At 41.7% G+C, this 24,398-nt stretch overlaps 1 protein-coding gene across 2 annotated transcripts in view; it reads right to left on the bottom strand.

The window, feature by feature from the left end:
• SHROOM3 (shroom family member 3) overlaps positions 1 to 24,398 on the bottom strand; it is a 272,583-nt gene that overhangs the window by 121,690 nt on the left and 126,495 nt on the right. Inside the window, exon 1 of one of the 2 annotated variants that reach the window (XM_040326823.1) lies at positions 15,189 to 15,495. The exons of the other annotated variant lie outside the window; for it this stretch is intronic. The gene's annotated coding sequence lies outside the window, so the exon portion shown is untranslated. Of the gene's footprint in view, positions 1 to 15,188; positions 15,496 to 24,398 lie in introns of those variants that run through there. 2 annotated transcript variants of the gene reach the window in all.

Here is a 24,398-nt window from a genome sequence, read left to right as displayed (position 1 = left end):
TATGTGACATCTCAATAAAGATCTATCCAAATCCATTCAGGACAAGACTGTCAAAGCACGATCATTCAGGAAAACAACCTCCAAGAACTCTCTCCTGCATGCAACCAGTTGTGATGCTCCTCATACTGTCAAAACAATACCCACCACAGGCCAATTAATTCGGATAAGACTAAATTGCTCTAATCTAACTGATTATGATAAAGAAGCACATCTACTTGAACAGAGGCTCTGTTAATGAGCATACTGTAAATCTATGGTCAAAAAAAGTCTGTCTTCAAATCAGGAGTCTGGACAGTACCAACCTTTTAACCTATAGTTTCCCTTAAGACAATAGATCTTCAAACCAACCAGTATTCTCAACCTATTACAGCTCACAATTCCCAGAAATAAAAAAACATCATCACAAGACACCTCTCCAACCTACACAGCGATGACAGTTACAAAACCATCTTAAGAGGAGGGATTAGATATGTCACAAGAAAAGCACGGGCAACATGATCTCTCCCAGTGTGTACACTTCCAATACAACTCCCCACACTTGGTTGGATATCACTGGATTGTTTAGATGTAGTGCCATGAGCTATTCCACCTGTAACGTCTTAAATGATCCCCACATCATTATTTCATGTTCCAACGGCCTTTCTTTAACCATCAAACAATTAGTCAACTGTCTGTCATACCAAATACGTAATCTACATAATTACGTGTACTGGATGCAACATACAATACATAGGCAGAACCACCAGATGCCTTAGTGACAGAATCACAGACTACTTGTCAGATATTAAAACCAACAAAAACACTAACATAGAGAAACATTTCAACCTATACCACCAACGAAACACACCCCAAATAACTGAAAGATCCAATTGTCCTATCCGCTGTGGAGATCGATTTTCCCATCTCTGTAAAAGGGAGGGCTATTGGATCTTTAGGACGGATACAAGAATTCCCAAGAGCCTAAACTATGAGTGGAACATTACCGACTATTATGAATAATTGACCCATCGTCAGTGCCTATACCATCAATACATTGATCCATTCTCTTGCTCCTGCTACTGACATAAAAAATTGAGTGATTGTATATTTACAAGTTCGTGCACTTAACATACCTCCATATATATTTAGGACCATCATAATATAATATATGACAAATTTTTGTACAATCATGAGTGTCTTTCGGAACGCCTTCACTTTTCCATATGAAATTGCAGACAAAAATTATTTTTAGCCACTAAAACATTCTAAATAATAATCTATGTTCAACAAAGTTTTTTGTCATCTAATCAGTTTATTTGGGAGTATAAGCACCCATGCACTTTTTTTTTGCACTTATAAACATCACGCATTACATAGGGAGTAGCACTCTAGGTTAATTTATGTTGATAGAATTATCACTTTAAGAAACAACAATCACAAAAAATCACATACACCTACCACTCCTTTACACTTAAAGAGTGACTACCGATGATGTTGAATTACTCCCCATACGCATGAGCTCCTTATCCCCATGACTAAGCTCTGGGGGGCAGAGGAAAATGCGTTGTGGGGGGGGCCTGGTCGGAGTCCATGCTGAGGTTGCCACTCCACTCATCTCTGTAGTACACCATAGATGTGCAGCATTCAGAGGTCACCCTTCTTCCCTCATGATGTCTCAATAAAGTTTGTTAAGAATAATAAAGGAAACAGTGCGATGTGCCAAGCTCAGCACATCATCACTGCGCTAATCACCGCCCCACCGCACTGCACACAAGATGCTGAGTTGCATTGCAGAAGCTGGTATGAATGAGCCCTGAGGTACTAGATTGTGTTTTTTTTGGAGCGCCATCTGTGTCCTTTAAAATGAACCTGTGCCCATACACACTAAAGTATTCACATAGTAGAACCCCTTACTCATCTCTGTATCTGAAAGCACTGTGGATAAATCAATTTTTACAAGTCCAAGTTTACAACACAGGATTTTTTTTTTAATGAGAACAGAACCTTGGCAGCCTGTCAGCCCTCTAATGAAAACTAACAGCAGGTGTTTCTACAAGGTAATTTAACAATAATTGTCAAGGTTCCTGTGGGTATGCAGGTGTTTTTTTTGTCAACTAGCATACAGATCATTCATATACAAACACATACACACACACACACACACTGGTCATCAATGCCAGGGCATTTATTAAAACCATACAACCACTATTACTGACACCTGGTGTTTTTTCCAACTACTAACACTGAGTTTTTTTTTTACCACTGACATTTTTTCTAGCACTGTCAGTAATGCAAGGGCATACTTTCCAACTAAAACCAGTGCATTCTTTCCAACCACTGATACTGACCCCTGGGCAATTTGCCAACCACTGATGCCAGGGCATTCTTCCTTGCACTCAAACCAACGCCTGGGAATTTACAATATTACTCCTGAGCAAAGTGTTTCCAGTTGCTGGTTGCTGAATAGCCTCAAGTATTTGATGAAGTTCTGAAGTAAGGTAGAATAAGACATGTACCTTATGCTCAGTATAGTAAAATGAACCCTATACTGTGACTATACTGCTCCACTTGGAAGGAAGGCCCTGTGGAACAATTCATCCTGAAAATCATAGAAGCACTGAATTCATTCATATTGTTTCTCTGGTACCAAGGCATCAAGATTTAGAAACAAATACAAGTTGCGTCATTTTATGATGTTTCATTAAATACATGGCTGCATTATTTGGTATATTTTAAATATGCTACAAGTTCAGCTTTGAAACCCATGCCCAGAATTTTCCCCACACCCAGATGCCAGGTTTGGGAAGCTTGGCATAGCATCGCATTAAGTGGATACCATTCGAGTAATGGGATGCAGCACTTTAAAGCTTATGTTTGTAGGGCCGAAACAACTAATCGATTAATCAACAACTAATCGATTATGAAATTAATCGATTACAATTTTCATAATCGATTAATCAGCAAGTAACATAATAGGGTTAAAAAAACTAAAATTAGCCCTTTATAGTACAAAAAAGCAAATCGCTACTGTAAATATTACTTTCACTGTCCCACAGTAAAAAAATGAACCCCTTACAGTAGCGATTATTTGCTCTTTTTGTACTTATTTTATTTATTTTTTAACCCCATTATGTTACTAAACATCTCAGGCCAGGGTTTTTTGGTGCTTTTTGCAGAAACACACTACAGTTCATTTACACGTTTTCCTATGGGACACGTTCACATCCATCATTTCAGCTGCTGTGTTTTTAGAAAGGGCAAGGACTTTTTAACGCAAAACGGTGCTATTTTGTTTTTTTTGGTTCAATATACTTCAATGGAGAAGCTGCAGAAAAGCATGTAATGTGTTTTTTCGGCAATTTGTGTTTTATAATCTGCCCAACAACAAATTGGCCCAAAAAAATTAAAAAATTCAATTTATTTATATTTTTAAGGCTATTATCCGATTAATCGATTAATCGAAACAATAATCGGCCAACTAATTGATTATGAAAATAATCGTTAGTTGCAGCCCTATATGTTTGTTTGCAATGTTGTAACTATATATTTTCAAGTTTTGCCCAAAGTTATTAATATGCATCAATATTAAAGCTAAACTGCAGGCAAGTATTCATTTATACATTCCTAAATTGCATTTGAAATTCAATGTGAGCCATATTCTTTAAGTATCTGACTTGGTATTAGCTTCTTAAAGTTCCTTTATAGCAGAGCTCAGAATGTGGGAGGGACAAACAGCAGACAGAGCCAATCACCTGTGCTGCAGTATAAGCAGCATATGAAGCCTCGTACACACAACCGAGGAACTCAACGGGCGAAACACATCGTTTTCCTCATCGAGTTCCTTGTTAGGCTGTCGAGGAACTCGACAGGGCAAGTTTCTCCATTCCCGTCGAGGAAAAATAAGACATGCTCTCTTTTTGGCTCGACGGATCCTCGACAGTTTCCTCGTCGAAAAGTGTACACACGACCGGTTTCCTCGGCAAAAAAAAATCCCAGCAAGTTTCTTGCTGTTTTTTGCCGTCGTGTGTACGAGGCCTGACTGTGGAGAGAGCTGTCACAATGATATTGGCTCATCAGTCATCTGCTTCTTCTTTTCACTGCCCAATCACAGGCTGGGAGTGTCTTTAGTTGCCATTAAACTGCAGCAGACAAAATCAGATCTCCTACTATGTCACATAGGTTTGTGCTGTGTGGCAGAGCTGTGCTAATCTCAGAGTTGGGTGAACATCTGTGTATTTACAGTATCTGCATCCCTGGAGTTCAGGGAAGAGCTTGCTTTATAAATGTTATTAGCACAACTGATACTTCTATGGTTACAGGCTGATGCAAATAGCAATCTCCTGCAGAAACATCTGGTGGCAAACACTAATTATTATCTTGTGCCATGTCATTATTTCACATTCTTTTCTCTGTAAGGAGGGAAGAAGCACCAGGACCAGCAGGCACTGGAAGAGCTTCCTGATTACAAGATACAAAGGATTAGTGGGAACAAAATAGACCAGCTTGAGAAGTATAATTACTTAATCATTTGTGATGTGGAATTTACTTCATGCAGAAGGATAATAGGTGGTACGTTATTTAATCAAGAAATCATACATCATGTTTATGATGATGAGAGAGCTAGTAATATTTAAAACCAATCAAAATGTATGGTTACAGAGGGTAAAGTTATATCATTGCTCAGATGTTTAGACTAGTGAGTAATAAATGTTCTTTTTGTTGGCCAATGTCTACATTTTGCACTACAGGTTTCTCTCCTTTCATGAAGTTGTGTGTTTACCGTTTGTTCTCTTGAACTAACCAACTATCTCAAGGGAAGCTCAGATCTGTTGTGAAAAACCACAAAAAGTATATGCATCTTCTTTATTTTGGAAATAATAAAAAAATCTGTCCAATTTAGATGAAAAACTATAGGCAGAGACTACCCTCGGTGAAAAAAGTGCATGTTAGCATGAGCAGTAGGTCCAAAGATATGGATAGCTGAAGTCATGTAAAAATCTCAACTTTACCTTTAAGTGTATAAAGATCACAAACTTTGTTTACGTTTTTGGATAGTGTAGGGAAGGATTAGAACCCCGTTAAATTTTAGTGATGACAGTGCTCCCAACAAGGGAGTTTCACGATTTCTATTTGTCCTAATGACCATTATCATTGGGATTTGGATAAAAAAAATTTTTTACATTTTCAACAGGAATACAGAAGAAAGAAAAACTGACAGTGGTTTTACAATTCCTAAATGTTTTGACTTTGATACACTTTAAGGGCTCATTCACACTATTTTGCTGTGAACAGACGCTGTGGCATATTTATAAAAAAGTTAAACATTCATTGCAAGCCAATCTTCACCACCAGTCAATGTTTAGTGGAAGTCACCTTCGCTGCCTAAAGTGGAGGTTCACCCGGAAATGTAAATTTTTAACCTTAGATTCATGCTCATTTTGTCTAGGGGAATCGGGTATTTTTTTTAAAATCAAAGCCGTACTTACCGTTTTAGAGATGCATCTTCTCCGCCGCTTCCGGGTATGGGCTGCGGGACTGGGCGTTCCTACTTGATTGACAGGCTTCCGACGGGCTTCCGACGGTCGCAACTATCGCGTCACGATTTTCCGAAAGTAGCCGAATGTCGGTGTGCAGGTGCCGTATAGAGCCGCACCGACGTTCGGCTTCTTTCGTCTACTCGTGACGTGATAGATGCGACCTTCGGAAGCCTGTCAATCAAGTAGGAACGCCCAGTCCCGAAGACCATTCCCGGAAGCGACGGAGAAGATGCATCTCTAAAACGGTAAGTACGGCTTCGATTTTAAAAAAACTACCCGATTCCCCTAGACAAAATGAGCATCAATCTAAGGTTAAACATTTTTTTTCGGGTGAACTCCCGCTTTAATGAATATGGCCCAGAATGTGTATGTGCATTGTGCTTTTTTTTTTAACTGTACCCTTCTGCACATATACCAGGGGTCTTCAAACTACGGCCCTCCAGTTGTTCAGGAACTACAATTCTCATGCCTAGTCATGTCTGTGAATGTCAGATTTTTACAATGCCTCATGGGAAGTGTAGTTCCACCACAGCTGGAGGGCCGTAGTTTGAAGATTCCTGACATGCAATACCCCTGTTCTATATCGCACCACAACACATGATGAAATAAAATATTGCAGCAGCCTCTTTTCTAGCATTGACTTCCATTTTCATTAAACGCATTAAAAAGGTACTTCTATATGCAGTATTCCAACAGTTTAATATATATAAGGTTAAAAACACTTACAAGATCCAGTATTTGAACAGACACATTAATATAGTATTCCTGGCTCCTATCACAACCTCCACATAGATAAGCCAACCAGCAGATGCAGAAGGGGCAAGATGGCTGCCTTACTCCTGGAACCACTATGGAACACACATGCTCTATGCGGAACGCAGGTACTGGAAGTGACGTCAGGTAGCGGGCGGAATTCGAAACATGGCGTAATAGCCCCTTCATCAGACCCTCTCATTTTCATAGGCTACCCAGTGCAGCATGCCTTAACTCCTAAATGGGCTCTCAAAGTTGAGCTCGGTTTTGCTTTTTTTCTGCCTTTTGAGCCCCTATTGGACCTTTAATGCGATGCATGACTTCAAGGACCAATAAGGAACAAGGAAGGGCAATGGAGAAGAGTCTTTCTGACAGGTTGTAAAAATAACTTTAGCTGCCTAAATCTAATAATAACATATATGTTTTTTTACTGAAGATTTTTATTAGACACCCAGTTTGACTTGCTCACAGGTTTGTGACAGGTTTATTTTTAGGACGGATAGATCATTATGTACAATGTACTGTTGGGCTTGACAACTATTTGCAAAGTCATTCCTGGCAGGGGTGTAGATACACTGATGCAAAGGGTAAACTGGGCCAATATATTTCATTATTAACACCCACAGTGCATACAAAGGCCTCACCCAATATAACAGCTTGTGAGCCTTCAGTCTTTTCCAGCTTATAAATGTATCATTCTTCCATCAGCGCAGTAAGAAAAAATAAAATAAGCATACTGTACTTGATTTAGGAAAGTTGGGCCCCCATGCCCCTACACTGTGCCTTTTTAAACTCTGCTTTACTTGTTGGTAGACAGTTAATTTCTGATCATTAACATCTTTACAAGTACCTAGCCTTACAGCATAACTATACAGTTGTGTTCAAAATTATTCAACCCCCCAATGCTGTAAAGGGTTTTAGGGAATTTAGTGTACATTTGTAATTGTATTCAGAATGAAATCCTACAAGGACTTCTTAAAGAACCATATGCAACTAAAATGACATCAATTGGTTTTGTAATACAGTAGTCAATGTTTCTTTTGTGAATTCTTCATTTACACAATTATTCAACCCCTTAAAGACTACCACTCTGAAGAACAGAGGTTCATTGAAGTGTTTTCAATCAGGTATTGAAAACACCTGTGGATGTCAGGGAGCAGCAATAAAGCCTAATAAGCACCAATTAGGCAGTTTTAAAATGACTGTGATACTCAGCTCCTTCTAGACATTTACTGGTGTGGTTACAAACATGGTGAAGTCAAGAGAATGGTCCAGGAAGACAAGAGAAGAGGTGATTACTCTTCACAGGAAGGGCAATGGCTATAAGAAGATTACAAAGATGTTAAACATACCAAGAGACACCATAGGAAGCATCATTCGCAAATTCAAGGCAAAGGGCACTGTTGAAACGCTACCTGGTCATGGCTGAAAGAAGATGCTGACTTCGACTGCTGTGCGCTACCTTAAGCGTAGAGTGGAGAAAAGTCCCCGTGTGACTGCTGAGGAACTGAGAAAAGATTTGTCAGATGTGGGTACTGAAGTTTCTGCTCAGACAATTTGGCGCACACTGCGTAATGAAGGCCTCCATGCCAGAACTCCCAGGCGCACCCCCTTGCTGTCTCCAAAGAATAAGAAGAGTCGACTGCAGTATGCCAAAAGTCATGTGGACAAACCACAGAAGTTTTGGGATTGTGTTCTGTGGACTGATGAAACAAAATTAGAAGTGTTTGGGCCCATGGATCAACGCTATGTTTGGAGGAGGAAGAACAAGGCCTATGATGAAAAGAACACCTTGCCTACTGTGAAGTATGGCGGGGGGTCAATCATGCTTTGGGGCTGTTTTTTTTCTGCAGGTACAGGGAAGCTTCAGCGTCTGCAAGGTACCATGAATTCTCTTCAGTACCAGGAGATATTGGATGATAATGTGATGCACAAACCTGAGGCTTGGGAGATGTTGGACCTTTCAACAGGACAATGATCCCAAGCATACCTCCAAGTCCACTAGAGCATGGTTGCAGATTAAAGGCTGGAACATTTTGGAGTGGCCATCGCAGTCACCAGACTTAAATCCGATTGAGAACCTCTGGTGGGACTTAAAGAAAGCAGTTGCAGTGCGCAAGCCTAAGAATGTGACTGAACTGGAGGCTTTTGCCCATGACGAATGGGTGAAGATACCCGTAGATCGCTGCAAGACACTTGTGTCAAGCTATGCTTCACGTTAGAAAGCTGTTATAACTGTAAAAGGATGTTGTACTAAGTACTAAGATTGAATGTCACTTGGGGGTTGAATAAAACTGATAATGATGTGAGCACAGAAAAGACATTTGTGGTTATTTCATTATAAATGTTATGTTATATTTGTCTGACCTACACGTGCCTCTTTGATTTAATTGTAAGCAGGATGACTGAATGATCAAAATCAATGTCAAACTGGCCAAAACAATAAATTTCAGTGGGGGTTGAATAATTTTGAATACAACTGTAAATCAAAGGGATAAAATAACCCACACACTGGTCCCTGTGCTCCTATAGAGCTTTATTATAAATGGTAAACTAACTTGCCAGAAAGATCAGGAGAGCTGATGGGCTTAAAATCACAAAAAGTTATAGATCTAGACAGTGCAAGGTCATCTAGAGCCCAGGGCAAATATGCTAAACTGCATCTCCCAAGATGTATGAGCATTATATGTCAGCAAAATTCTGCCCACGAAAACACTGAGCACTACTCTGCATGCTTACAGTAGCCCTAAATTCCCGTTCCTTCAAGTACAAATCTGCCCTCTTGCTGAATTTTCCCCTCTCAGCACAAATCTTTGCACCCTCCATGCCCAAAAACCCCCAGCTCAAAATGTCCCCTCCTGGTACACATCTTCTCCCCCTACTTCTAATCCCCACCTCCCAGCACAAATCTTCTCCCCCCAGCACCCTTACAAATCCCCCTAGATCACCACTCTTAGCATCCCCCCAAATATCCCCTCCTCAAACAATTCTTACCCCCTCTCACCCCCCAAATTTGTACCCCCAATACAAATCCCCTCCCCCTAAATCTCTTTGTGGCCCCCCCATCTTACATGATACCACAGTGCCCAAGGCAGCCGTCCCTTCTGCCCCCCTTATCCCGGCCCTGGATCTAGATCTGTAATATAAAAAATAAGAAACTCATAACTATCACCAGATGTCTATACTCACAGAACTCAACATTCTCTTGTGTTTTCCTGTTTTCAAAATGTTTTATATACCATGAATGAATGAATGAATGAAAAACTTATAAAGCGCGGCGCATGCGAACTGAATCGCTTCTGGGCGCTAGTTGTTCGTGTCTCATGACATCAAAAGAGCAGAGTTTTGATTCGTCTTCTGAAAGTCAGGTGGTTTTCCTCCAACCGAATGCTGGTTGGTAAAGCGTTCCATAGTCTAGGACCCTGAAAAGCAAACCTTCTTTCTCCTTTGGACTTGTATTTGGTACCCTGACCAGATTTTGGTCGGTGGATCGCAGAACGCGATTCGAATTGTGAGGTTCTATCTTGTCGCAAAGATATTGCGGAGCCTTTCCATGGATGCACTTATGTGTCAGGCAGAGTGCTTTAAATGCAATTCTGTCTTTTACTGGCAACCAGTGAAGGGTTCTCAACGAAGGTGAGATTGATTCCCATTTTTTTTTCCCAGTCACCAGTCTGGCGGCCGTATTCTGAACGACTTGCAGACGGGAGATTTGGTACTTTGGGAGTCCGAGGTACAGGGCGTTAGCATAGTCCAGTCTGGAATTCACGATTGTTCCCACCACGACTGCTACGTCTTCTTTGGGGATAAATGGAATAAGTCTGCGTAGTAGGCGCAACAGATGGTGCGCTCCGCTGACTACTGACCCTATTTGTGCGTCCATTGTCATGAAGGTGTCGAGGATGACCCCGAGACTTTTGACTTTGGAGCTAGGGGTGATGATTTGGCCCAGAATGGGCGGGGGTGTCCAGGTTGTTGCCAGTTGACTCTTTCGGCTGGCGTGAAAACATAAGGAGTTCTGTTTTTGAACTGTTGAGTTTAAGATAACTCTTAGTCATCCAGTTTTCTATCAAAGAGAGACATTTCTCTAAACTGAGATGATGATCCTTTTTGTTGCAGATGCGAAAATACAATTGTGTATCGTCTGCATAAGAGTGATAGAGTAGTTCTTGGCTACTGATAATATCAAAGAGAGGGCGAAGATAGATGTTGAAAAGCACCGGTGACAGGGGGGATCCTTGGGGGACTCCACATGACACCGTGCGCTTTTCCGACGTGAAACAACCCAATTTAACTGTTTGTGATCGGTTTTCAAGAAAGTAAGAAAACCATGGTAAATCACCTTCTGCGACTTCTGCTACCTTGGCTAGTCGCATCAGTGCTACAGTTGTATTTAGGAAAAACTTGTTAATCTAGTGTTGTGCAGCAATGCCATTAGAGTTACATAATACTACAATATCGAGGCACTGGAATATCTGGTATGATGACATTTACCAGGATGCTGGAAAGTTTCTGTCATTTGAAAGTCAGGTTCAATAAAATACTGTGACTGATTCAGATGCAACCCTACCCTGTGCAGGATTCGGCAATAACAAAATAGATGTAATTGTATATCCACATCCCACAACACCAACCATGTGCCAAAGCATGCTCTAAATTATTAGGAAAATACTATTCTCTTTCAGGCTCCTTTTCGCATTTACATAGTTTATATAACCGCCAAATACATAATCTCCTTATTATATAAAATGAAAGACCATGTACTTATATGATATCAACAAAATTGGAGCACATAGAATCTGGAGTAGCTGTGCAAGGCAACCAATGAGCTTCTATCCTAAGATTTGAAAATAAAGATAGAAGCTGACTGGTTGCCATGCACATTTGCTCAGATTCTGGCTGCTCCAGTTCTGATTAATTACCCTTGCTATCTTATATTTTCCCTTTCTGCTGATTCAGATTATAATTACTCTTGAACACTTGTAGGATACTGGTGTGTTTGTATGCATACTTGAGTTGGATGTTATGTTTCAGATATTAGATTGTTATTCAGCTACCTTCTATATTGACTAGGTGACTACAGTATCACTAAGGCCTATGTCCCATCAGCAATTGCTAAGGCCGGCCATAGCGGATCGAAATTCCTGGAGAACTTGGCAAACTTCGGTCCATACAACCAGCCTGTTGAGTTTCTTGCGATCACTTCCGGCTTTAGCAGCAAGCAGTAATTACTGTATTCTGATGGTAGGGAAACCTCCCACTGTCAGAATACAATGGCACAGCAGGAGGGATTCCCCCATCGACACTAAATGTGTTGATGGGGGAATCAAGCATTTTTTTCCCCTATAACCTGTGCTTGAAGGAAAGAAAGTTGTATAATGTATGGCTTGCTTAAAGCGATTTTAAAGGGATAATTTTTTTTTAAACAACAAACGTGTCTATACGTACCTGCTCTGTGCAACACAATTGCACAGGGCAGCTGGAAACCTCCTCTTCCCCTGCCAGCGCTCCTGGCTTCTCCTCTCTGTCCAGTGCCCCCATGGGAAGCCTCCCATGGGGGCACTCGTGCATGCTCACTCCCAAGCCCCACTGCTGCATCCATTGACACAAGCAGCGGGACTTTTCCCTGCACCCACTCCCTCGTTACTGGCTTTGATTGACAGTACTGGGAACCAATGGCTTCCAGTGCCCCAGCAAGGCCAGCAAGACCCGGAAGTGAGGGGAGAAAATAGTGGCAGACATGCACAGCACGGGATCAAATGAGGGCTTGGGTAAGTAGAAGGGGGTGAGGGGGGACGCTGATGCCAAAACATTTTTTACCTTAATGCAAGGAATGCATTAAGGTAAAAAATGTTTAGGCTTTAGAACCACTTTAAGAGTCCACCCACTTTCTTGTAAGGTCTCAATTCCATGCATGTCAAAACAGCAATATATCCCTGTGCCACTTGTGCAAACTGTTGGCACAATACAAATTCTGCATAATAATAATTACAATACAAGGTTGGTGCATTATGGCCAACGAGGTAGCAACTTCCATTGGGTAACATAACAGTGGCCTTTCAGAGATTCCAAACCTAATAAAAACCCATAATATTTCATGTAGCCAGCTTCTCAAAGAATGTGCATTGGTAGACTAAAGCTGGCCATAGACATTGATGAATCATCAAGTGTGGATGCACAATGCCCTGCAGTAAAAAGAAAAAGTCAAGATCAGTAGCCTGTCATCTAATGTCAATAGGCACCTTCAAGTCTCTGAATATTACTGCTTGCATTCCACTCATAGATCATAGGCCTTAAGCTATGGATGAGCAAAATGACAATTTCATTACTTCTACTGAATGCCATTTACAATTCTGTATGTCCAATGGAATGCAATCTGTTCAGTGCAGCAACATGTTCAGGAGCTGAATAATACTATGTACAGAAACTCTAAATAAAGTGCCTGCACACGCCACAACTCTAATGGCATCGCTGCACAACACTAGATCAACAAGTTTTTCCTAAATACAACTGTAGCAGTCCATTTACGACTTAACATATAAATGCTCCACGTGAATGGCAGGTTTAGAAATACCTGAGGTCTAGAATCCACAAGTGTTGAAAGATGTCACCACATACACCTGTGAACACTACTACACAATGAATATTATACAGCTAACCATAGACAGGTAAGAGACCCCAACATGCTCAGTTGTAACAGTTTGTACAGGACACAAAGCTGCATCATAACCCTAATGAATGGTAAGAGAACACTATCCTATTTAGCATGATTATATTTATTACTGACATGCCATTTCTAAAGCACACAGGTGCCGCGAATGCCATGTTTTTAGGCATTCAGGCTTTTTTTTTTACTGATCTAAATGCAGCCCATTGCTTTCAATTGGTCTGTACACACAGGCAGATACATATCTTTAAACTAGTGCTGAGTGCGTTTGGATCAGTAAAAAACAAAACAAAACTAAAATCTGCTTTACTGGCAAGTAATTTATGGAGGCGTGCGCATATCACACCTCCCTTTTGCATTGTGTGGGCTGGAAGAATTTTTACGTGCGTAAAACGTGCACACTATACGGACCATACTCCCAATTTTTGGGCAGGAACTTTCTGGCAGAAAGATCTAGTGCTCATACATCAGTATCATGTGCAGGACCCCTGAAGCTGACCATAGATGGTTCACTTTTTTTTTCATTCAGCCAGTGGGCTAACCCAAAAAACAATTGGGTTCCTCCATTCACATAAATGGATGGAAAAATCCCCCAAGTCGGGATACTATATAGTGACAGCAGGACCCGCCTCTGTCAGAATACATGGATTAGTGGCTGTAGCCACTGATTGACAAGTCTTCCAGCATGTCTGTTTGACAGACGTTGATCTAACCATCAACTTCTGTTGGTCGTGATGACCACACAGTGGGCGAGATTTACTAAAACTGGCGCACTCAGAATCTGGTGCAGCTGTGCATAGTAACCATCAGCTTCTAGGTATTATTGTCATAGCTTAATTGAACAAGTTGAAGATAGAAAGTGACTGGTTACTATACACAGCTGCCCCAGATTCTGTGTGAACCAGTTTTAGTAAATCTCTCCCAGAGATTGAAATTTGGCCAGTTCCTGCTGAACCAGCCAAATTGCGATCTGTCTATGGCTAGCCTAAATATTAGAAAAGCACTTTCTATAGTGAAAGACCTAAAGACCATACAATTTTCTTATTCAATTATCTTAAGATTTACCTTTAACTATGTAGTAAAAGGGCCTGCCTGATTGCATATGAAGAGAAAGTGCTTAGGTTTGATCTCATATTATATAGTTTTGATAAATCTAAAGGAACGTTGAACAAGAAAATTTTATTATGTATTGCCAGCCTTAGGCCCCATACACACTATTCGATTTTCTGCAGGTTTTTGTCTTCAGATTTACCAAAACTATCTAATATGAGGTCAAACCTTAAGAGTTTAAAGAGCCCTTGTACTACATGGCTTTGGTAAATCTGAAGACAAACATCTGCATAAAATCTAAGGCCTCGTACACACGACCGAGGAACTCGACGGGCGAAACACATCGTTTTGCTAGTCGAGTTCCTCGTTAGGCTGTCGAGGATCTCGGCGAGCCAAATTTCTCCATTCCCATCGAGGAAAAATAAGTCATGCTCTCTTTTTTGGCTTGACGAGATCTTCGACAGTTTCCTCGTCGAAAAGTGTACACACAACCGGTTTCCTCTGCAAAAAAAAAAAAAACAGCAAGTTTCTTGCTGCTTTTTGCAGAGAAACTCGGTCGTGTGTACGAGGCTTAATAGTGTGTATAGGGTCTAAAATTGGATCACATAGGCTTTTAGGTGTACTAATGATTACAATGTACTTTAATTACAAAGTAATGTGTAATTACAAATACATTTACAAATTAAATGAAATTACAAAGTAATGTGTAATTACAAATACATTTACAAATGGAATGAAATTACAAAGAACTTTTATTAATAGTAACCACCCACCATCCCCCCCCCCCCCCCTTACTGCTTTAAGGTGAAATATGATTGGTTGCTATACTCTGCACATCAATACTGCTCTTTAAACTGAATAAATAAGACCATTTGTCCAGGAATATAGAATTTGACTTTATTTTATAAAGCAATTTACAATGTGTAAAGAATATGAAAAAGTGAATACAGGTGAAAATAGTCTTAAATGACCCGAATAATTAAAATACAGAAGCAAAATAAAAATCCCATGTTTCATAGTGATACAGTTTATTCCAAATACTTGGCGGAGGGTGGCACACTCACTGTTATCCCTCTGTCAGACATAAAACATGTTCTTGAACAGATGGCTTAGTCGAAATCATGTGGACGTTTAGGAAATTACTTCTGTTATTAAAGGTTACTGCAAAACAAATTAATCACAATGAGAAAAACAAGCCTTACCATTTTCACATGGATTCTGCATATGAGTAAGTGAAAAATCCAAGGGGGCCTTGATTCCATTCAAATGTTCCCTTAGCTTGCAGTGGCAAGGCGAAAGCAGGGCACGGGCAGGCAACCTCCAGCACAGCAATGAATAAGGATTATTTACTGAAAGTCCAAAGACAGCTTTCTGTGCACACAGCCTATGAGAAGCTCAGAGGAGCACCCTTCTCCCCAAAGCCTCTTCCAACAAGTCAGGATTGTACAATACTGCTGAACAGGCATTTCAGGAGCAGTCGTGGCCAGGACTTTCCTTCCTTCCTACATCTGAGACTGCAAGGCAGTAAAACACAGAACTTTGTCACAAGTGAATGATTTTCTCCTCCTCACACACCCCCCTCCTCCTCCTCCTCCTCCTCCTCATCATCACTCTACCAAAACCAGGTAATCCCACAAGGACGCGGCTTCTAATTGGCTGCCAGCCTCTGTGGACCTCATTTGCATCACAATTGGTGATGAAGGCCCTTGTAAAGTTTGAAAATGGATTCTGGCACTCAAAAGTCAGGAGCTTCCCTCCCCCTTCTGCTTCTTATGGCATGCATAACTTTCATCTACAGCCACTGCTGAGATCCAGTGAGAGGGTTTATTAAGGACCTTTAAAAGAATTGGGATTATCTACACTTCTGGTTTGCATGCAACGTTATAAAGTGAACCATTAGAGGTAAAACATTAGGGGAAAAATAAACAACGAAAGCATTAAAATGTAGAATTAAACAGAGAAGATTACAGATAATTTTAGATTAGAACAATGGCCTAACATATCATATGTATTACTTTTAAATGACAAAAAAAGTTTAAAAGTAAAAAAAAAAAGAAAACGTAAAACATATTAAATCTACTTTCCCTTTCAGATAATGGTTTAAATACTCTATAGATAAAACAGCTAAGGCACAAAATCATATGTCTTTGCAGTCATTTAATGCAAATCATTCATTTCCCTGAATGTCCATTTTATTCAATTTTATTCAAAAAGAACAAAGAGAATTATCTGAATGTCCAATTTACACTTTAAACAGACAGCAATAATTATATTTATTTTCTAACCTATGGCATGCATAATGGGATTTTTTTGTTTTGTTTTAACAGTAGAGAACAGGATATTTAAATGCAGGATGACTATGAAATCTGAAAAGAGTCCATTCAGATTCACCCTAGGTGTCTTCTACATAAAGACATAATAAAAAAGGGATCAATAAGCAGTATTATTTTGTTATGTTTCACTGTAAACACTGGGCCAGATTCACAAAAGAGATACGCCGTCGTATCTCTGTTTTAGGGCCGTTCTAACTATGCGACTGATTCATAGAATCAGTTACGCATAGATAGCCCTAAGATCCGACAGGTGTAATTGAATTACACCGTCGGATCCTAGGATGCAATACTTCGGCCGCCGCTGGGGGGGAGTTCGCGTCGTAAACCAGCGTCGGGTATGCAAATTAGCAGTTACGGCGATCCACGAAGGCTTTTGAATTTTTCTGTTTTCCCGGCGTATGTATGTTAAGCACGTCGCGATTCTCAACACGTCGGCGCGTCGTAATTTCGGGCAAAGCACGTCGGGAAACTTGCGACCGGAGCATGCGCAGTACGTCCGGCGTGGGAGCGCGCCTAATTTAAATGGTACCCGCCCCATTTGAATTGGGCCGCCTTGCGCCGGACATGTTTACAATACACCGCCGCTTCCAGGTACGTTTCCAGGTAAGTGCTTTGTGGATCGGGCACTTAGACTGAAAACTTGCGGCGGTGTAACGTAAACGGGTTACGTTACGCTGCACCGCAGGTACGAGAATCTGGCCCACTATTTTTATTTTTTATTTTAAATAAAGAATAATGAAAAAGTAATCAATACGTACTTTATTTCTACCACATTGTAGCAACATCAATGGACAAATAAATGTATCATAAAAGTGTCTGTTTTAGAGATACATTATTTCCATTCATCTTCTATTCTTTTTTTTACATTAGGATAATTAGGCTGGCCATACACTATTACATTTTCAAACGAACATCCGTATGAAAATTGTTAGTACATTCAATGATTTGACGAATGTCATTTGAAAGCACTTTCAAATGTCGTTTGCTCTTAACATTCAATTTCAGAATGCATATAATTTCCTGAATGAAAACCCCATACGCTGTTAGAAATTCATTCGTTCGAGAAAAGTTTCCAACCTGCTCCTTTGAATTTTCTTGTCATGCTTTTCTCACGTATAGCCAGTCTAAAGTGGTTCTCCCCCCTCCATTTGAAGTTCCCTCCTCTCCAACCTTCCTCCTATTTTTTTATAAAACAACTTTTATTTACCTTTCCCTTATTTAAAAAAAAAAAAACATTTTGGGTTGTCCCCAGAAAAGAAATAGAAGGGAAATCTCCAAATGGGGATACTAGTTCTGGTGACCTGGGGGGTCCCCAAAGAAAACCCTTAATTTGAAGGGATTTCCTCTCGCTTCCTGTTTGGATATGGGACAGGAAGTGAAGGGAAATCTCCGCAATGGGATACAGATGACGGGAAAAAAAATCAAACAGGGGTTATACCCTCTCTTGCTCTATCTGAAATGAAAAAAAAAATGCCTATAGTTCTACGTTAAAGGGTTAGTAAAGGAAAAAAATGTTTTTCTTTAAAATAACAAACATGTTATACTTACGTCCACTGTGCAGTTCGTTTTGCACAGAGTGTCCCCGATCCACGTCTTCTGGGGTCCCTCGGCGGCTGTCTCTGGTCCTCCCCGAAAGAACTCACCACATTCATGCGAGAGAGCTCGCACGGTGATGAGTCCTTGCGGGCGCGCTCCTGTGATACAGTGAGCGGCCATAGCCGCTCACTGTATGACTCGGCCCCGCCCCTCGGCGCGCCGCGTCACTGGATGTGATTGACAGCAGCGCCAGCCAATGGCTGCGCTGCTCTCAATCCATCCGCTCTAGCCAATCAGCGGTCAGGCTGAGCGGCGAAGAGGATCTTGGGACCGAGCGTGGGACTTTCGACGGGTCAGGTAAGTAAAACGGGGGCTCGGGGGGGGGGGCATCATCAGATGTTTTTTAACCTTAATGCATAGATTGCATTAAGGTGAAGAAAATAATCCTGTACAACTCCTTTAAGCTTTGGCAATAAAACCTTGAAGCTGACCTCAGCAGGACAACACTGGATCCACTGGGCGGGTGTGTTTCCTAACTGTGCAGGACCTGTAACCAGGTAAGCAGGGGTTGAAAAAAAATGGGGGGGGGGGAGGGTGCAGATCCACTTTAAGACCCTAATGACATGTATTCATCTGTGTGAAAGTTGACTGAATGCAGAACACCAGCATTGTTTATAGAAGTGTCTTTCAAAAACTTCCAAATGGGTAAACAGAGAAAAGTTTTGTTTGTTTGCCTTTGCTGTTTCAGGTGTCACAGGAGATATCCGGGTTAGCCTACTGAAAAAGCTGGTTGTCTGATTGTCACTGGATTAGGGGCTAGTACACATTGCCGCACGCTAAGGGCTCATGCACGAGGCCGTAGTGGGGCCACGCATTGTACAGGGCCTGCGTACACACTTTCCCAAGACCCGTATAGCTGCGTACAGTTGCCCATAAACAGCAAGATTTGGCTGTACACAGGTATGCGTCGGGGTAAAGCCCCAAATGCTTAACACATTCCCCACTGCATAATGGTATACAGCTGCATCTTCTATTTGAAGATGCAGTTTTGCTGCAAGGCAGTGCATAACACTGTTTACATTTCTTGTTTTCTTTTAACTTTATTGGAAGTTTATAAAGTGTACACTCCATTCAAGTCTCCGCACAGCAGTGTGGTGCACTATGCTGTAGTGCTGTGGCATCCAGAAAACTGTTGAAAATTGCAGCATTTTTACCACACTGCACCTCACACTAGCATTGTGGTGTGGATGGGGTACAAAGAAAACAATTGTTTCCTATGTGCCCTTGCAGTGACTTGTGTTCAGTGTGGAAAAATGCAGGTTAGCGCACACAGTGTGCTGTCCAAATAGATCCATACATACAAGGTATGACAGTATAATGTCTAGATTTCTAATCTACAATGTATGTCGGGCAAATGACCCAGCACTGAAGCATAGCTCCCAACTGTAACAAATTTCGAGGGACTGTCCCTGATTTGGAACAAAGCCCCTCTGTCCCTCTCCCCTCCTAATGTGTCCCTCATTTTGATCAGATCTATAGTGGTATATAAAATGCACTATATAGAAAACAAAAAGGGTGCAATCAGCGCAAAAATTCAATAAAATAAACCTCCCACTTCACAAATGCAAGCTGAACACTGACAGGACAATCACAAAATCCAAAAGATGCAAAAATGTATAGGAAATAGTGCAGCGCAATATAAATACAATTAAACTAAAGTGCAAAACACAGTTGTTATACCAATAACAAATTAATCAAGAATGATGCATAAATAATACAAAAACCAGTCCAAAAAGTGAAAAATTCCAAAGGAATAGGGTGACAACCACTCCAAATCTTCACCGGTGACTTTAACTTTAAATAAGTGATCCCTCCACCGTTAACAATGGCTACTCTCACCTTAAGGTATGGACCCCTGTTTTACCAGGCAGTCATACCAGCAGAAATCGATAGACAGATTGATGCAATATGTGGATAGCAATCTTCTTAGGCTCGGCAGCATTGAGATCGAGGAAAAGAGAAAAAACAGATCTAAGTGCTCTCTGCTTTAAAAATGGCTTAAGGTTTATTAAAAAGGCATTAACAGGCTACTCACATTAGCCCGAAAGGCAAAACGGCAGAAAGGAAATACAGACAACATGTGTCTTCTCAGAGATGGCAGCAAGCGACTTCAGGCTCCTTACCCCGTACGCGTTACGTGGTAGCAACTTCCTCAGCGGGGCCCCACTGAGAAAGTTGCTACAACGTAACGCGTACGGGCTAATGTGAGTAGCATGTCAATGCCTTTTTAATAAACCTTAAGCCGTTTTTAAAGCAGAGACCACTTAGATCAGTTTTTTCTCTTATCCTCAATCTTAATGCTGCCGAGCCTAAGAAGTTTGCTATCCACATATTGCACCAATCTGTCTATTGATTTCTGCTGGTATGACTGCCTGGTAAAACAGGGGTCCATACCTTAAGGTGAGAGTAGCCATTCTTAACGGTGGAGGGATCACTTATGAAAGTTAAAGTCACCGGTGAAGATTTGGAGTGGTTGTCACCCTATCCCTTTGGAATTTTTCACTTTTTGGACTGTTTTTTTTATTATTTATGCACTATTCATGATTAATTTGTTATTGGTATAACAACTGTGTTTTGCACTTTAGTTTAATTGTATTTATATTGCGCTGCACTATTTCCTATACATATAAAATGCACTATTTATCTTTCAAAAAGTTTTTCTCAGGGCTAAACCTTTCATCCAACTTCTAAGTTGCTGCATTTGTAAATTTCAAAAGCCAATTCAAAAGAATAGTAGTGGTAAAAGAAAGCAACTCTTGTGGGTTTAACTAACTTTTTTGTATAATTTTCCTTTAAGAGCATGGCAGGGGGCGTGGCCTATGGCTACGTACTTTTGCTAATAGGTGTCCCTCGTTCCCATCTCAAAAAAGTTGGGAGGTATGCTGAAGTTTTGGATCAGCACAACAGCCAGGTCTCTAGCATTTGTAAAAGGCTATCAATAAAGGCAATGATACGTGGATGAATGGTGCCTATTTTTTACATTTTATAAAGCCGGTATACATTTCTACTGTCACCATGAATGTGATGTGGCTCTGTAAACGGATACATCGTTTTAAAGACTGTTGGCTTAAATGAGCAATTTGGGATTATGTATGATTTGAAACTTGATTTGAAACTTGTGGACTAGTTTTCTCTAAACAGACATTCAGGCCAACCAAATTGTGTACTAGGGATTGTTTTTTTTATTTGAGCTGGTAAGGTTGTATACTTACCAATCTACTTACTGACAGAGCACCAGCTCTTCCCCTTCCATAGAAAGCTTGTAATCCGAAGGGTCATAGACTCTCTGCCCCCCGAGCCACTTCCTTATAGGAGTAGAGATCGCACACCAAAAAAATGATTTAGGGAGCCTGCTGCATGCTTTTCCAGAGAATCTGGATCTCTTTTTACCAGCTTACTAGTACCCCAGGAAAGCTGGATGTTTGCCCACAACAGCAAGGAATGGATTCAACTCTGCCGCATCACCACAAGAATTTTCCATTGCCCACTAAGCTCTTATACATACATTGCTCGAATTTCAGCTGATTTCTGTGACTGAAATTCAAGCTGTGGATGGCCATGCCGACACCAACAGGCTGAACAAACTTCAATTGAGAAATATTAGGAGCCAGGTATTCTGATGGGTGTTGGCTGTCAGAATGCAATAGGTGGCAGTGGAGATTCTTTCATCCATGCATTCTTGCGTGGATGGAAAGGTCTATGCAGGCCCGATCCTGGGGTCACAGGCGCCTGGGTGCAGAAATATTGCTGGCGCCCCCACATGGGCATGGTCATCTTACTAACTCCTCCCCTTTACAAATGTTTCTATGGCTACGGCTCAAACACAGAGATGCTCCCCTAAGAAGTCTTCATTAGTGTCCCCCATCAGAGTCCCCCCCAGCAGGTGTCCCCCATCAGAGTCCCCCCCAGGAGGTGTCCCCCATCAGAGCACCCCCGAGCAGGTGTCCCACATCAGAGCCCCCCCTAAGCAGGTGGCCCCCATCAGAGCCCCCCCAGCAGGTGTCCCCCATCAGAGCCCCCCCAGCAGGTGTCCCCCATCAGAGCCCCCCCAGAAGGTGTCCCCCATCAGAGCCCCCCACATCAGGTGTCCCCATAGATCAGTACCTGTATAATAGATCCCTGTAGCTCGGGCGCATTGGAAGCAGAAGCACATTACATGGGGGCGGGGGATACATGGCATCGAATTTTGAAAAGTCGTTCGCGAATAGGGCTTTGCGTAGAATGACGTTCACGTTGTAAGCATTGGCTTGTTGCGGATTAATCTCGAGCATGCGCACCGGGATACCCCCCGGACGGCGCATGCGCCGTTCAGAAAAAACGTCATTTACGTTGGGTCAAGACGTATTGCCATAAAACACGCCCCCATCTCATCCATTTGAATTGCGCGCCCTTATGCCGACACAGTTACACTACACCGCCGTAACTTACTGCGCAAATTCTTTCAGAATACAGGAAATACGCTGTAAGTTACGGCGGCGTCGTGTATCTGAGATACACTAAGCCGGCCGTAAAGAAGCGCTGCGCTTCGTGGATCTGGCCCTATGACGTGAAAATATTTTACCGTAAAATCTGTGGTTCCTTTTGAGGATCCCTAGCAAACAAAGGAAATCCTTCAAATGTATATCTTTGGGGGAACTCACTCCTTAGGGATGGTGGCAAAGAGGGTCATTCTGTAGCAGCAGATTCTCTGTACGTTAGGCCCAATAGAAGGACTTTGCCATTAATCATTCCATGTATGAATACGTGTAAACCAGGCTTTTATTACCTAATCTAAAAAAAACAATGATGTGATCCTTTCATGAATAGTTCACGTACAATAGTACACAAAGACGTTACGTCTGCAACAACAAACAACCCGTCCACTAAAGGTAAACATCATTTATTAGCCAAACAAAAGATGGCAGGGGGGTGGGGTGTAAAGAAGAAGGAAACACTATTGTCTACAATGCTTGAAGTTAGAAAGAACCCAAAATTAAGCAAATGGTTGCATAAGCAATTCGAAAACAGAACTGAGAAACTACTATAAACTGGAGTGTTAAAGTGATACTAAATGCTATTTTTTTTATTAAAAAATATATTATACGTATCTGCTCTGCAGAACTCTATTGCATAGAAAGGTCACTCTCCTCTTCTTTGGCAGTCCCTGGCTGGCGCTGTCTGCTCCTCCTTCCACCAGGTACCTTCTTTAGCAAGCTGGGCTGTGCGTACTCCCAAGCTGGGCTGTGTGCGTCCATAGAGACACAGCACCTGTAAACCATGTCCACACTCCCTCCTCCCAGCAGTGACAAAGAGCCAGGTAAGTGCTTAGCAACAGAGGAGGTAGGATAAGTAGTGGGGCATTTTTTTCCTTATGGCAGAGAATGCATTAAAGCAGAGTTCCGTCTGAAAAAATAAATAAAAGTCAGCAGCTACAAGTACTGTAGCTGCTGACTTTTAAAATAAGGACACTTACCTGTCCAGGGAGCACGCACGATGTCCTCCCCCGAATCCAACCCGTCCCTCGGCTCCAGGTGGAGGTGCCAGCATCTTAAGTAAGGGAGTCAGGAAGTGAAGCTTTGCGGCTTCACAGCCTGGTTCCCTATTGCGCACTGCACATTCTGAGTGGTCCCTGCTGTCTTCTGGGACATGTGTGTCTCCCAGAAGACAGCAGGGGGGGGGCAAAGGAGGGTCCGGACATGGCGTAGATCACTGCGGGTACTGCAGAGATCTTTCACCAAAAGTGGGAGCATATACCTGGATTAGACAGGTATCTGCTTCCCCCTTTCACCCTGAAAGGTGCCAAATGTGAAGGGGAGAGGAATCCAGACAGTGGAAGTTCCATTTCTGGGTGAAACTCTGCTTTAAGGTAAAAAAAAGAACGTTTAGACAACGATAACAAGGTTATGTTAAGCCTAACGCCTTACATTAAGTGTTGTTAATTTTTTTTAAATCAGCACAAAGGATGGTGCTTACATTGAACACAAAGGGGGAGATTTACCAAAACTGGACCACACAGAATCTGGTGAAGCTGTGCATAGTAACCAGCTTCCAGGTTTTAGCTTCCGTTCACATTGGCGCGATTTGACATGTCAAAATACATGCCAAATCGCAACCTGTTGCCAGGCAATGGCCCTATACCAACCGGTGCAATGCCAACTTTGTGGCGCCCCTACGATTTCTAAAACTAGTTCCTGCACTACTTTTGGCGACTTCGGGGGCTATTTCAATAGACTGTGCATGAACCAGCACAGATGTCTTTAAAATCGCCCTCAAACTTGCACGGAAATGCGGGTTTGAACTCATGCGAATTCAGCTGAACTCGCAAGATTTCACCCCCCCGTTTAGTGTGAACATACTGTGTCCCTTGTTCTGGTGACTGATGTTCTTATATAAATTTTACATCTTCTGAAACAGCGGGAATTGTCTGGTGTCACAGCCACTGGACCTGTCATAGGCACTTATCAAGTGTACCAACTATGCCCACCTTTTCTTCCACCCTATCTT

This window comes from Rana temporaria, chromosome 1 (assembly GCF_905171775.1).
Source record: "Rana temporaria chromosome 1, aRanTem1.1, whole genome shotgun sequence".
Classification (NCBI taxonomy): domain Eukaryota; kingdom Metazoa; phylum Chordata; class Amphibia; order Anura; family Ranidae; genus Rana; species Rana temporaria.
Note: the sequence above shows the minus strand (reverse complement) of the source record. Positions and strands in the feature narration are given on the sequence as shown.